Below are 15,517 nucleotides of genomic sequence, written 5' to 3'. Positions count from 1 at the left end.
TATTTTCATTCGAGGTCTGGGTTGTATTATTTATTACATACAGTATAGCTGCTATTGCCTTATCAATATTATCCAGCCAATCAAATAAATATCTACTATCTGAGCAACAATCGTTTCTTAATCTATCAAATTCTTTCAGGTGTATGTTCTCAATAGCTCTAGGAATATCTGTACCATACACGCCTAATAACAAAAATACCAGAATTTTCTTCCTATTTTGTGTATTTTACAGCTATGGTATTAGCACTATTTATCAAACATTCTTTACAAGTTTGTTGGTAGATCCAGGTAAAGATTCACAATTGAATTCTTTACAAGAGGTACTTGATTCAGGAATCGAAATAGGTATGGATCCAGGATATGAGTACATATTGAAGTCATCAAATGATAATGTAATTTTACAAGTTCTTAATAGATATACTGACTGCACTGATTTCAGTTACTGTATTGATAGATTGGGAAAATCATTCGACATGGCATTATTTATGAGAGAACAAACGAAAGAATTGTACTTGATTAAAAATAAAGACATACAATTATGTTCAGTAGAAGATTCGACTGTAATAGTTTTTTTAGTGATGTATATGAGCAAAGGTTCGTACATGTTGAATTATTTTAACCGTATTATGGCTCTCCTTATCGAAGTGGGAATTTGGGATAAATTGAAGAAAGACTTTTACTGGAGAGTAAATACTGAATTATTACAAAGCAAAGGAAGTCAGGATGTCACAATTCCCATAGCTGAACGGGATAATTCAGAATACTTCAGTTTTACAATCTACCATCTTACAGGTGCCTTCTATCTCTATCTCATCGGATGCATATTAAGCGTTACAGTGTTCCTCCTGGAAGTGTTGAGGTATGCAATTAAACGCAATTACTAATAATGGAGGGCCATATTCTCGCATGGATGATCAGCTACCTAACGTTCTTCGTATTCATAAGTCAGTGTTAGTGATGTGATATGATATGATATGATATGATATGATATGATATGATATGATATGATATGATATGATATGATATGATATGATATGATATGATATGATATATGATATGATATGATATGATATGATATGATATGATATGATATGATATGATATGATATGATATGATATGATATGATATGATATGATATGATATGATATATGAATCCTGTACAAGTAATCAGTCGATAGCCGGGGCTAGTTTAGCACGCTCGTAGCACGGACTAGCGAAATGTCTATGCATAGCACTAATAGGGTTAAAAGAATAATTTAAATTATGGTTTATTTAACGACGCTCGCAACTGCCGAGGTTATATCAGTGTCGTCGGTGTGCTAGAATTTTGCCCCGCAGGTTTTCTTTTACATGCCACTAAATCTACTGACACGAGTCTGTCGTATTTAAGCATACTTAAATGAAGAATTCAGAGTCATAGTGGACCAAGCGTCATATATCATAAATTGAGAAAACAACGGTTAAAATGATGTGATTACCATAATTTAATGAAACATATAACAAGTAATATAAAGTATGCACTTCAAAACTAAATTATATGTCAACTTTCATTAAACAATGGTATTCACATAACTTTAACCCTTTCTTTCTCCGTTTTTAATAAATGGCGCTTGGCTCACTATGGCTCTGAACCCTTCAAATGCCATCATCCCGCAACCTCGAGCACAGAAGGACAGCGCTATATCTACTATGCTACCGACTATATCTCTACCGAGTGAAAAGTAATAGAGCGTCTCTCGGTGTCAGTGCAGCAGAACAACAAATAGCATATGTACAGCCATGTGATAACCAAATATTTGCTCCAATCGTCCACTGCCGTAGAACAAAAAAAAGAACAGTAATTTGTAATTATAAATTTCGTAACTACCAATCTATATTAATTTATCCATACATATAAAAATAACATAAAAAGTATGCAATTATGATTACAGCTTCATTATAACAAATAACACTGAAGATTTTCATTTTATCAAAAGAAATAGCCTAACTACTCCTTTTAGGTTCAGAACAAAAACAATATTTGTACTCTGAAAATATTCGTTCTATGTCACAAGACGTTACTGGATTAAATATGAAATATTATACGGCATTTCTTATCATCACCAAGTGAGCTACTACTTTGTGAATCTAATAGTGTATCTCGTATGTGGGACATAATATTAAACCCATAATTATTGTTTTCAAGAAAATTTTTCGTTTCTATTGTAATGACAGCTAGGAAGTTCGTATCATTATTCGGATGTAGAACTTCGACTGTAACGTAACCGGATGCACAGCAGCACGATACATCAACGAAAAGTAATTCGGGAAAAAAATAAACGTGTTACACACTCCTGTTAGCATAATTATTTAGTAATAAACGAGTTTACTTTTTTGGAATCATGCATAATATTAATATTACGTAAATAATACTATAATAACAGAATAGCTTACTTTGTTCAGAACCTAAAATCTATATAATATAATATTTGAACTGGTAATGAAAATTACGGGAAAACGGCTGAACGGATTTTAATGATTGACCGCTCATTTTGAAGCTTGGCATACAAGGATGTTCAGAAAGATAGTAACTATTAGTGAAGAGTTAGGTTTTCTACATAATTTTCCTATTTTCCAAAAATCATCTTCCGTCAGTTTTGAGAACCAATTGCATTTCAGAATGAAACAAAACACACACTGCAATAAATACTAGGCTATTACATGAAGGCCATGATCTGCAGGATTGCTGACATATTTAAAGCTCAAATTCAATTGTTTATTAAAAACTTCAAGGCTTACCAAAATTAATTTACAGGTCTGATTCTGTGATGTGTAATTTTATGAGTAAAGCTGTGTATTAGATATTAAAATCTACAAAACGTGAAGTGGTTTGATGACATTACTACCATGAGACATGAAATATTATTACAATTAATGCCATGATTGATTATGTTTCATTAATTATACATATTAATGCTATATTAATGATATGAAAGTGAAACGTTTTGGGGTTATATAAGTAGATGTAGGGAATATGTTAAATTACATCTTCATTTCTATAATTTACTGACTGGAGGTTATGTATAAATAAAACTACAAAACTTACGTGAGGTAATAATATTGTTATGAAAAATCAAACATTTTCATAGTTAGGCTTATTAATGAAGTGAGGTTGGGTCTTTTTCATAATCTTAATGGTGGTGTGGTGTAGATAATATTTATATACGTCATCCTCTTCGTTATTGACTCGAGAGAAACCAAAATTACAATTCTTAAGGAAAGACCAAAAGATATTACTTACTGATCAAATAAGAGGCCTATAAAATTTTGTAGTCTTCCGATCATTTAGCTGGATTAAATGATTTTACCCTCTCTACAGTTCAAGCTCTACATGCAGCAGCTATACCAACATCCTATGTCTATTGTTCGAAAGCATAGCAAACCTGACTCTTTTTTTAACTTTCATCTGTAATCTACAATGTCCTGAAACAGCTATTGTCTTATTCCCGCATGGAAAAACCCACTGATCGTCCTGACATTGTTACTTGCGTTTTCGCATTGAAACTCAAAAACTGAAGGTGGATAGGTTCAAGAAAAAGTATTTGGCACAAAAAAACCATTCAGAGGGAGTATGTATCATTATTATGGAAGCAAATAACTCTCAATATGTCTGGTATTCTTCATTGAAAATAAATCTTAAAATTTATTTGAACGTCTAATGGACTTAGTTTACAGCATTTGCTGCACAAGCCATTAGTATTAATATAAATTAACAATATTGTTCAGACTGTTCACGACTCTACACAGGTCCACAGAATGCAATTATACGTTATTTATGTGAACATACAGTTACGGTCTGTAGCGAGCGGTAGCAGGGTGGAGCGCAAGTGACACATGTACTGTATTCCTCGCTGAAATCTACTGTTCTGGCAAGAACGTCCACCGCTATGACTACTCACGCGCAAGTAAACAAACCGATGCCTACTTATAGTAAAATAACAGCATACCTGTTTCATCGAGCAACAAGCTTCGCTGCCTGGTTATTACTAATAGATACTTAAAAAGTAAAAATAATTGTGAAATGTGTAATAATGAACATAATAAATTGTAAGAAGAACAATTACACACACTTTTATTTAAGTAACAATAAAGTTACTTACTTACTTACTGGCTTTTATGGAACCTGGAGGTTCATTGACGCCCTCACATTAGCCCGCCGTCGGTCCTTATCCTGAGCAAGATTAATCCAGTCTCTATCATCATATCCCACCTCCCTCAAATCCATTATAATATTATCTACCCATCTACGTCTCGGCCTCCCCAAAGGTCTTTTACCCTCGAGTCTTCCAACTAACACTCTATATGCATTTCTAGATTCGCCCGTACGTGCTACATGCCCTGCCCATCTCAAACGTCTGGATTTAATGTTCCTATATGTCATGTGAAGAATACAATGCGTGCAGTTCTGTGTTGTGCAACTTTCTCCATTCCCCTGTAACCTCATCCCTCTTAGCCCCAAATGTTTTCCTAAGCACCTTATTCTCAAACACCCTTAACCTATGTTCCTCTCTCAAAGTGAGAGTCAAGTTTCACAACCATAAACAACAACCGGTAATATAACTGTTTTACAAATTCTAACTTTCAGACTTTATGACAGCAGACTGGATGATAAAACCTGCTCAACCGAATAATAACAGGCATTTCCCATAAATATTCTGTGTTTAATTTCCTCCCGGGTATAATTTATATTTGTTACTGTTGCTCCAAAATATTTGAATTTCTCCACCTCTTCAAAAGACAAATTTCCAATTTTTATAGTTCCATTTCGTACAATATTCTCGTCACGAGACATAATCATATACTTTGTCTTTTCGGGATTTAAAATCACCCAGTATAAAAATAAATATAGCAAAATTTTTAACAGAATGGATGACGAACGGAAAATGTCACTCGTTTATGTCTGAAATCCCGTAGAAACAAATTTGGGATGATCGAGTTCGAGTAAAAGATCACAACGAATAGAGATATAACAGATTCCAAAAAGCTCTAACATGTATTAATGACATAACTGCTGCTAATGATGATTATAATATCACCTCTCATACCTTTAATTATTTCGATATGTAAGTTAGAACTGCAAAGGTCGATAATCAAGTACCATTCTATTAGCATTATAATGATCATGAGTGGAAAGTGCAACGTTTTAACAATTCACAAATTGATTCATAATTGTAATTCAAATCAGTGAACAGAAATCTGTGTAATTATAATCATTCGTATCTGTCGGAAGCTGTCTCCTTTAATGAAGTCCGTTTTTCAAACGAAACATCGAACTATGGATGTATATTCCAATTTGTTCCGGTTAGTTTAAATTGGAGGTACAGAAGGTAAAAAATTGTCGAAAAAATGCTTGATCAAATACTATGTTTCCATTATCCTGTATACTACATTGATTCAGAAATTCGTCCACATCTGTGGAGTAACGGTCAGCGCGTCTGGCAGCGAAACCAGGTGGCCCGGGTTCGAATCCTGGTCGGGGCAAGTTACCTGGTTGAGGTTTTTTCCGGGGTTTTGCCTCAACCCAATACGAGCAAATGCTGGGTAACTTTCGGTGCTGGACCCCGGACTCATTTCACCAGCATTATCACCTTCATTTCATTCAGACGCTAAATAACCTAGATGTTGATACAGCGTCGTAAACTAACTCAATAAAATAAAAATTCAGAAATTCAAAGTCTCAGATAGTTTGAATATTGCGCTACAGCCAGTAGTGGATTGCTCAGGTGTCGCCCTGGCGGAACGAGCAATAACTGAGTACAGGTGGCGCGTTTGGTAGCATTTTTTTTTTTTTTTGCACGAGGTAACGAATGACCTACACAGTGTTGCCAACTGGACGAAAATTCCGTTAAAACTGAAGGAATATCAACTTAGCGGACCAGAAAGGAATAGCTTTGACGAGTGACGGATTTTCTGGCGGAAATTACGATTTACATCGACTTTTGACCTTTTAAGCTTCTGTAATTATATTTGTTTCATTTTTGGGAGATTTTACTTTTCATTGAACTGTGCCGTAGCCCTACACTTCGAATATAAAAGTAATAGTTTACTATAATATTCGAAAGCCATACCACGTTAAAGAATGCCCTGTTTCAGATTTCCTCAGAGATTGACGAATTAATATTTTAATCAAGACTGGTAAGTAAGTTGTGTTAAAATTTGTTTTTTATTTGTATATAGATATACTGAGTGGGTTTTATTTTTTTTTTATTTTGACGGATTCTGACGGATTTCCAGGTGTTAGACCGACTGGGATACAATTCATGTATTTGGCAACGCTGGATCTACAGCAGGAGTAGAAGTTTCACGAGCTAACGAATGACATGTACCAGTAGTATTAGTAGCAATATACTATGTAGGAAGAGTAGCAGTAGTAGTAATAGTATCTATAGCAACAGTAGTAGTAGGCCTATTTTAAGTAACAGCAGCAGTAGTATGAGAATGATTTTCGTGACTCATAATAATTACTCTATCTGTAAAAGACCTACAACAATTAAAGTAATGTCTAGAAAACGCAATTCTGTCTTTAGCACGCAAAAGAATCGATACGAGGAACTTTCCACAAACCCCTAGCATTTTTAATGCACTAATACTAATCATAACGCTTTTTAAATGATAAGCCTCAAGTGACACGCATACATTAGCGAAATATACAGTCCACGGTATCATTTATTTGCTGGAGGCAAGTTCAACATTTCTTCTGGGAGAGAGTGCATTGTACAAGATTTATTTTCAATATAATTGTCATATTTCTGCATTTCTTGTAACATATGAGCTTAGTTTTTAGTTCACTGGTCATATTACTCTAAAAGCGAACATCGTCACGTGATATATTACAAAATGTTTAAGAGGTTTGTATAAACTATATTCATGTAGAATATACGTACAACTTATTGCATACTTCTGTGAGATTTATTTATAGTGTGTTCGTTTATAAGAGTCCTAATAGTAACTGACAATTTGATTAAATTAGAAATTGAGGCGTTCTCCGGAACAAGAACTTAACCACAAAATCTTTAATTTGAAATACAGAGTAACAAACATTTATACCATCATTGCGCAGAACGACATTCAAATATTTCTAGAGGACGTTGTGTTTGTTAGAGGGGAATTATATTTTGAAATGTGTTAAATAAATTTAAGATTTTAAAATTAAAAATTAAATTCAACAAAAATAACAAGAAACAGTATATTCCTCGTCCAACCATTCATTCCAGTCCACAATTAAAAGACTTATGATTATGCTACCTTTGCACGGTCAAAATACCGCGGCCCTTCAAAATTAATCAGTGGGCAGGTCATATTTCATTTAAGAATTCAATATTATGCAGGAAACGGAAAAACCACGTAACGCACGTTAGGTTGTTATTCCAGAGAACGCATGAAATACCAGTAAATTTGCAAATTTCCTAGTGACAAATGCTCTTATTTTAATGTTGTGCTCAATATTATTTCTACATAATTATCGTCTCCCATTTTTGGCTTTCTTGTATCTTTCACTTTCTGTCCTTTTCCTTCATTTTTCACCTTCTTCCCCAATCTATGCTTATTTTCCATTTAATTATCTCTTCATCTTCAAATTCTTTCAGATCTCTCATTTCTTTTCCACTCTCTCCTTCCTGATTTCAATTTCTTTCTCTTCCCACTTTCTTTCTTCCTTCCTATATTTCTTCTGTCTCAAACTTCTATTTTTATGTACATTATTTTTTCTTTACATCTACTATCCCTTTTAACTATTTCCTCTCCCCACTTCATCCTAATTCATTTATTTCTTTTCTTTCTTTCTTTCTTTCTTTCTTTCTTTCTTTCTTTAAGTCTTACAGTCTCCCTATCTTCGTGTCTTTCTATATTTCTGTCCTTCTCTGTCTTTTTGTATTTCTCTCTATCCTTCTGTCTGTGTATCTGTCTGTCCGTCTATCTCTGTCTTTCTGTCTCTCTTTTTCTCTGTCAGTCTATCTTTATCTCTGGCTTTCTTCCTCTCTATCTGTTTTATCTCTCAATTTCTCGCTCTGTCTCTCTTTCCCTCCGTCAGTTTTTATCTCTCTCTTTCTCTGTCTGTCTGTTTTTACCTCTCTTTCTCTCCGTATTTCTATCTCTCCTTCGCTCTGTCCTTTTGTCTCTCTGTTTTTCTATCTTTCTCTCTATGTCTTTATCTCTCTCTTTCTATCTGTCTGTATTTCTAAGTCTCTTTCACTCTTTATTTCTGCCTCTTTTTCTCTCCGTCTTTCTTTATATACGTATTTCACTCCATCTCTTTTATCCAATTCTTTCTTCTTCTCTTTCGTGCAATTTCTTTCTCACTTTCTAACTCCTTATTCAATTTTTTCTCTACCTCTACTCATCTCTTTCATCCTGCATTCATTCTCTTAATCCTCTTTCCTCCCATTCTACTTTTTTATTTAATTATTTTTGCTCTCTTCTTCCAACCATAACTTTTCTCTTCCATTCTTCCATTTTTGGCCTGTAACTCCTATATTTGACTTACATGAATAGAAAGTAAGAAAGGAATTGGTGGAACAGAAATCTACAGTGGTTATCATGGAAATGCTTACGTCATATCCGATAAACACAATAATGTGAACGAATAAAAACGAGATTCTGCATAGACATGTAGGCCTATATATTCTATATGAAAGTTTATTATAATTCAGTTGCGCTTTGCCATTAAAAGCCAAAGGCACGCGTGTACAATGCAGAGTAACAATAGAAAGTTAATTCAATATTGGCATTACACACATACAGATGGATAAACAACAATAATACGTTCTGTTAGAATTTCCTCTTCTTTCATTATTATTATTATTATTATTATTATTATTATTATTATTATTATTATTTTAGTAGGTTATTTTACGACGCTTTATTAACATCTCAGGTTATTTAGCGTGATAATGCCGGTGAAATGAGTCCGGGGTCCAACACCGAAATTTACCCAGCATTTGCTCATATTGGGTTGAGGGAAAACCCAGGAAAAAATCCTCATCCAGGCAACTTGCCCCGACCGGGAATCGAACCCAGGCCACCTGGTTTCGCGGCTAGACGCGCTAACCGCATTTTTATTATTAAATTGCTATTGTTGGAGGACGTTCTGTCATTCATACTTTATTCTTTCTTTCCATTCATTAGGCACCCTACAATCTTACAGAAAATTTTATTTAATTATCCTGATTCTACTACCTTAATTCCTGTATAGACCTTACACGCAATTATAATATTTTGTCAAATTCTCTGTTATATTTCTTTAAAATGTATTCCTCTTTTCATTAACCCTCACCTTAGTGCCTGTTCAATATGAATTCGTCCTATCCTACACTTCACAATTACTTTATTTTAATTACTGCCTCACATTCTTCTTTCCCTCATTATTAATTTTCCCATTTCTTCTTAATTATCTTCATATCTATATTAAATCTTCTCTCTTTCTCCCATCTCATCTTATTCTATTTCCTTTCCTGTTCTCCTTCTATTTCATATTTATTTTCTGTTCCCTCTTTTCTGTTCCGTATAAATTTTTCTTTCCTGTCATCTAACTTTCCAATTCTTCTAAATTTAATTCCTGTTTAAGCTATCTGATTCTTATTTCATCATGTCACCTTCATTTCTCTTTAATTTATTGTATTTTCCTTCCTTGCAATCTCATTTCTTTGTTTATCTTACCTTAATATTTTTTTTTCCATTTCCGCCTTATTCCTTTCCCAATTTCATGTCTTACTTTTCCATTTTTCTATTCTCTTCCATTTATTCGTGCTTCATTCCATCTTTATATCATATCCACATTCCTGTAATTTCCTTTTATTCTGATTTAATTCTTCCAACTTTTTGTCCCATTCTGTGTAAAATGCATTTTCTCCCGTTCCTTCTTATTTGCCTCCTTTCTATTCTTATTCCTCTGTTCCTCACTCCATCCTTCTCTCTTTATCCAATTTTTCGTCTATATTTTTAGAGTATATAATATAATATATAACATCCTTCCCTTACTCTTTTATTCCCATCTCCACTTATTTTTTTTCACAAATGTATCTACACCCCTCTTTCGCAACGTGTTCCTTTTTTAATTCTTATGTATATATAATTTTTAATTTCTTCCTTATCTTTTTTTCTAATTATATTCTCATTTATATTTCTTTAATTGCTGTTAATTTAGCTCCCCTTTGTTCATTCTTTTAACCAGTTTTCATTTTTGTTCCCTCATTTCATTTTATCCTCATTCCATCAGAAATATCTTCTTTTTTCCTTTTGTAACTTTTTTTCTCCAAGATCTCTTCTTTCTTTACTTTGATTTTATTTTCAAACTTGGTTCTAGTTTTCTCATACCCAGCTGTTCCCATTAGAAACCTCCGATGATTTACATTTTTACTGCCTCATTATTTGGAACATGCAGCGATTTCTTGCATTTTTTCATATACATTACATAATAAATTAATATAAACGTCGTTAGGAATATACTACATAAAGTCTGTAAGTATTCAAAACACTTTCAAATATGGAATATAATTTTTAAGTCAAATTTAAAGAAGGTAAACCTAAATAAAAAAAGTCAAAATTACACTTCCTATACTGTCATTCATTCATTCATTCATTCATTCATTCATTCATTCATTCATTCATTCATTCATTCAGTGTTCTGCCAAGGGGCAGGTCCTTCTCTCTGCAGTGTTTCCTATTTTCTGCCTTCCTCTTAGTCTCCGCATATGATCCATATATCTTAAAGTCGTCTTTCATGTGGTATCTATTTCTGCCTCAAATTCTTTTCCCGTTCACCAATCCTTCCAGCGAATCCTTCAGAAGGTTATTTCTTCTCAACCAGTGACCCAGCCAATTCCTTTCCCTATTTCTGACCTTTTTAGCATCATTTTTTCTATACCTACTCTTTTCGACACAGCTTCCTTTCTCATTTTGTCTGTCCATTTCACACGCTCCATCCTTCTAAATATCCACATTTAAAATGTTTCTAGTCGCTTCTGTTTACTTCTTTGTAACGTCCATGCTTTTGCCCCATACAATGCTACACTCTACACAAAGCACGTTACTAGTCTTTTCCTTAATTATTTCTCCAAAGGTCCGCGGGCCCCATACTAACTTATAGACAAGAATGTAAAAGTTACTCAGAGGGAGAAATTACACATGCAGACAAAAATATTGATACCCTGTCATTTTAACTTCTTACATTTGTATGTGTTACTTATTTTATAGTATATTTATATAGTTGTATTTACCATAACGCAGGGTGTTTCCGGGCTAGTGTTACAAACTTCCAGGGACGAAGCGGAAGGGCACATATATCAGTTTGAGATAAGGAACCTGATCCGGAAGTGACCAAGTCGAAAGTTACAAGCAAAAATAGTTCTGTGGAAATGGAATAATTTTATTCCTTTGTACACCTTATTAAATGTGTATTTATCTGTACATCTTACACAAACTGTATTCATCTGACATTGTTTACGTTGTCTAACTACAGTATTTCGTTCAGTGCGCTGTCTGAGGGGTGCGGACAGGAAGCTACACTAAAGCAATGCAGATAGCGTAAAGTGTAATGGACATGGTCGGTCCTGATATGCACGTCTGTAGACAGCAGTGTATGTGTACAAGTTGCAGTGTCCAGTCGATCAGTCTTAGTGAAATGAAGGAGTACTCGAGAGCGGAATAAGCAGACCTGATTTTCGAATACGGATGAGCCAATGGGAACAGTAGACAAGCTCACAGATTGTATCGGTCCAAGTATCCACGTAGGAGATATCCGACGCATACCATCATTCCATGACTGTTCCGAAGGTTAAGGGAAGGAGGGCACATGTTGCAAAATTACAATTCCATTTTCACACAACTATTTTTGCTTATAACTTTCGACTCTGTCATTTCCGGACCAGGGTTCCTGATCTAAACTTGATATATTTGCCCTTCCCCAACATCTCTGAAAGTTTGTAACACTAGCCCGGAAACAATCCGTATATTAAATTGTGGAAAAAAAAAAAACTAAGAATAGTATATTATTTCCAGACGAAGTTCTATAACAATTACTCTTCTACTACTCATCTTGTCAGAAAGGGAAATGAGCTCAACGACTTCAGCTGCTGGCAGTACGGATCACTTTGCTTTGATGAGACAGTGCATAACATTCATAGTGCAGAAACATTATACAACAAAGAATTCTCTATTAATTTCTCTCCCTAACGTAGAGACACTTCCCAACAACACAAAGAGACAATTGACAATTTCAAGGAGAGAGCCGAATTCGTTTGATGCTGAAGATTATGCTTCAGATATATTAAGTGAACGGATTGAACTGCCAATTAAAATTTATCGTCAAGAAAACAACGCTGACAGTAGTCAGTACATATTCGACGAAAATGAAAGTGGAGTCATTATCTTTACTGGATCCGACATCGAGACTCTAGATAATCAACTAAGAGAATTAGAAGAAAGACCATCTTGGAATCGTCGGGCAAGTTTCCTTGTTGTTGTAACTGATTATATCAAGGATTCTTCCTTTGAATTAGCACTGAATATCCAGAATATCTTATGGAATGCTTACAAAATATATGAGATGCTTATTGTAATCCCCATGTTAAGTGAGGTTAAAAATCACAAAGTAAACCCTAATTCGGTAATAGATGTGTACACTTGGATACCTTACAATTCCGAAGGCAACTGTAAAGATGATAATAGTGTCATTCACCAAAGTCGTATCATCTGGGAAAAACATGAAACGACATTGATTAAAACATTTCCTGAAAGAAAATTCTATAAAAATTTCAACGGCTGTCCACTGAGAATTTCAAGTCCAGTCAAAGACTACATTTGGACTACAGATGGTAGTAACGTTCCTGTATTAAAGTATCTGTCGTATGAAATGGATTTTGTTGAACTTGTATGTGAGATATTGAACCTCACAGTTGTGTTCCATTCTCCAGTACCACCACATATTGCATTATTTGATGCTATTGTGAATAGTTGTTTCGATGTAGTTTTTGGTGAATCTGATGCGGCTGTTGGTGACTCTGGACTAGATATATCTGCTGCCAAATATTTAGATTTTACATATCCCTATAATTATCTTAGAAGCAAATGGTTTGTTCCCTGTGGCAAGCAACTACCAACAGTAGGAATAATTTCCAGGATATTTTCATTTGAGGTGTGGGTTGTATTATTTATTACATACAGTATAGCGGCTATCACCATATCAATATTTTCCAGCCAATCAAATAAATATCTACTACCTGAGCCACAATCTTTTCTTAATCTCTCAAATTCTTTCACGTGTATGATCTCGATAGCTCTAGGAATATCTGTACCATACACGCCTAATAACAACAATACCAGAATTTTCTTCCTATTTTGTGTATTTTACAGTTATGGTGTTAGCACTATTTATCAAACATTCTTTACAAGTTTGTTGGTAGATCCAGGTAAAGATTCACAATTGAATTCTTTACAAGAGGTACTTGATTCAGGAATCGAAATAGGCATGGATCCAGGATATGAGTACATAATGAAGTCATCAAATGATAATATAATTTTACAAGTTCTTAATAGATATACTGACTGCACTGATTTCAATTACTGTATTGATAGAGTGGGAAAATCATTCGACTTGGCATTATTTACGAGAGAACAAAAGAAAGAATTGTACTTGATTAAAAATAAAGACATACAATTGTGTTCAGTAGAAGATTCGAGTGTAACAGTTTTTTTGGTGATGTATATGAGCAAAGGTTCGTACATGTTGAATTATTTTAACCGTATTATGGCTCTCCTTATCGAAGTGGGAATTTGGGATAAATTGAAGAAAGACTTTTACTGGAGAGTAAATGCTGAATTACTACAAAACAAAGGAAGTCAGGATGTTACAATTCCCATAGCTGAACGGGACAATTCAGAATACTTCAGTTTTACAATCTACCATCTTACAGGTGCCTTCTCTCTCTATCTCATCGGATGCATATTAAGTGTTACAATGTTCCTCCTGGAAGTGTTGAGGCATACAATTAAACGCAATTACTAATAATGGATGGCCATATTCATATTTATTCTTAACGCGGGTTTCTGTGGATGATCAGCGAACTAACGATCTTCGTATTCATAAATCAGTGTTAGCGATGTGAAATGAAATGATATGATATGATATGATATGATATGATATGATATGATATGATATGATATGATATGATATGATATGATATGATATGATATGATATGATATGATATGATATGATATGATATGATATGATATGATATGATATGATATGATATATGATATATGATATATGATATATGATATATGATATATGATATATGATATATGATATATGATATATGATATATGATATATGATATATGATATATGATATATGATATATGATATATGATATATGATATATGATATATGATATATGATATATGATATATGATATATGATATATGATATATGATATATGATATATGATATATGATATATGATATATGATATATGATATATGATATATGATATATGATATATGATATGATATATGATATGATATGATATGATATGATATATGATATATGTGAATCCTGTTCAAGTAAACAGTCGATATCCGGGGCTAGTTTAGCACGCTCGTAGCTCGGGCTAGCGAAATGTCTATGCATAGCACTTATAGGGTTAAAAGATTAATTTTAATTATGCTGTATTTAACGACACTCGCAACTGCCGAGGTTATATTAGCGTTGGCGGTGTGCTGGAATTTTGCCCCGCAGAATTTCTTTTATATGCCAGTATATCTACTGACACGAGTCTGTCGTATTTAAGCATACTTAAATGAAGAGTTCAGAGTCATAGTGGACCAAGCGCCATATATTATAAATTGAGAAAACAACGGTTTATTTAAATGATTACCATAATTTAATGAAACATATAGCAAGAAATATAAAGTATGCACTTTAAAGCTAAATTATATGTCAACCTTCATTAAACAATGGTATTCAAATAACTTGAACCCATTCTTTCTCCGTTTTTAATAAATGGCGCTTGGCCCACTATGGTTCTGAACCCTTCAAATGCCATCAATCTAAGCCGGGATCGAACCCGCAACCTCGAGCACAGAAGGACAGCGCTATATCAACTATGCTGCTGACTATATCTGTACCGAGTGAAAAGTAATAGAGCGTCTCTCGATGTCAGTGAAGGAGAACAACAAATAGCATATTACTGCCGTGTGATAACCAAATGTGTGCTCCAATCGTCCACTGCCTTAGAACAAAAAGCCAGTAATTTGTAATTATAAATTTTGTAACTCCCAATCTAAATTAATTTATCCATACATATAAAAATAACGAAGTATACAATAATTATTATAGCTTCATTATAACAAATAACATTGAACATTTTCATTTTATCAAAAGAAATATCCTAACTACTCCTTTTAGGTTCAGAACAAAAAATAATATTAGTACTATGAAAATACTCGTTCTACGTCACAACACGTTACTGGAGCAAATACGAAAA

This window comes from Periplaneta americana, chromosome 13 (assembly GCF_040183065.1).
Source record: "Periplaneta americana isolate PAMFEO1 chromosome 13, P.americana_PAMFEO1_priV1, whole genome shotgun sequence".
Lineage (NCBI taxonomy): Eukaryota > Metazoa > Arthropoda > Insecta > Blattodea > Blattidae > Periplaneta > Periplaneta americana.
This window is presented reverse-complemented; position numbering follows the sequence as displayed.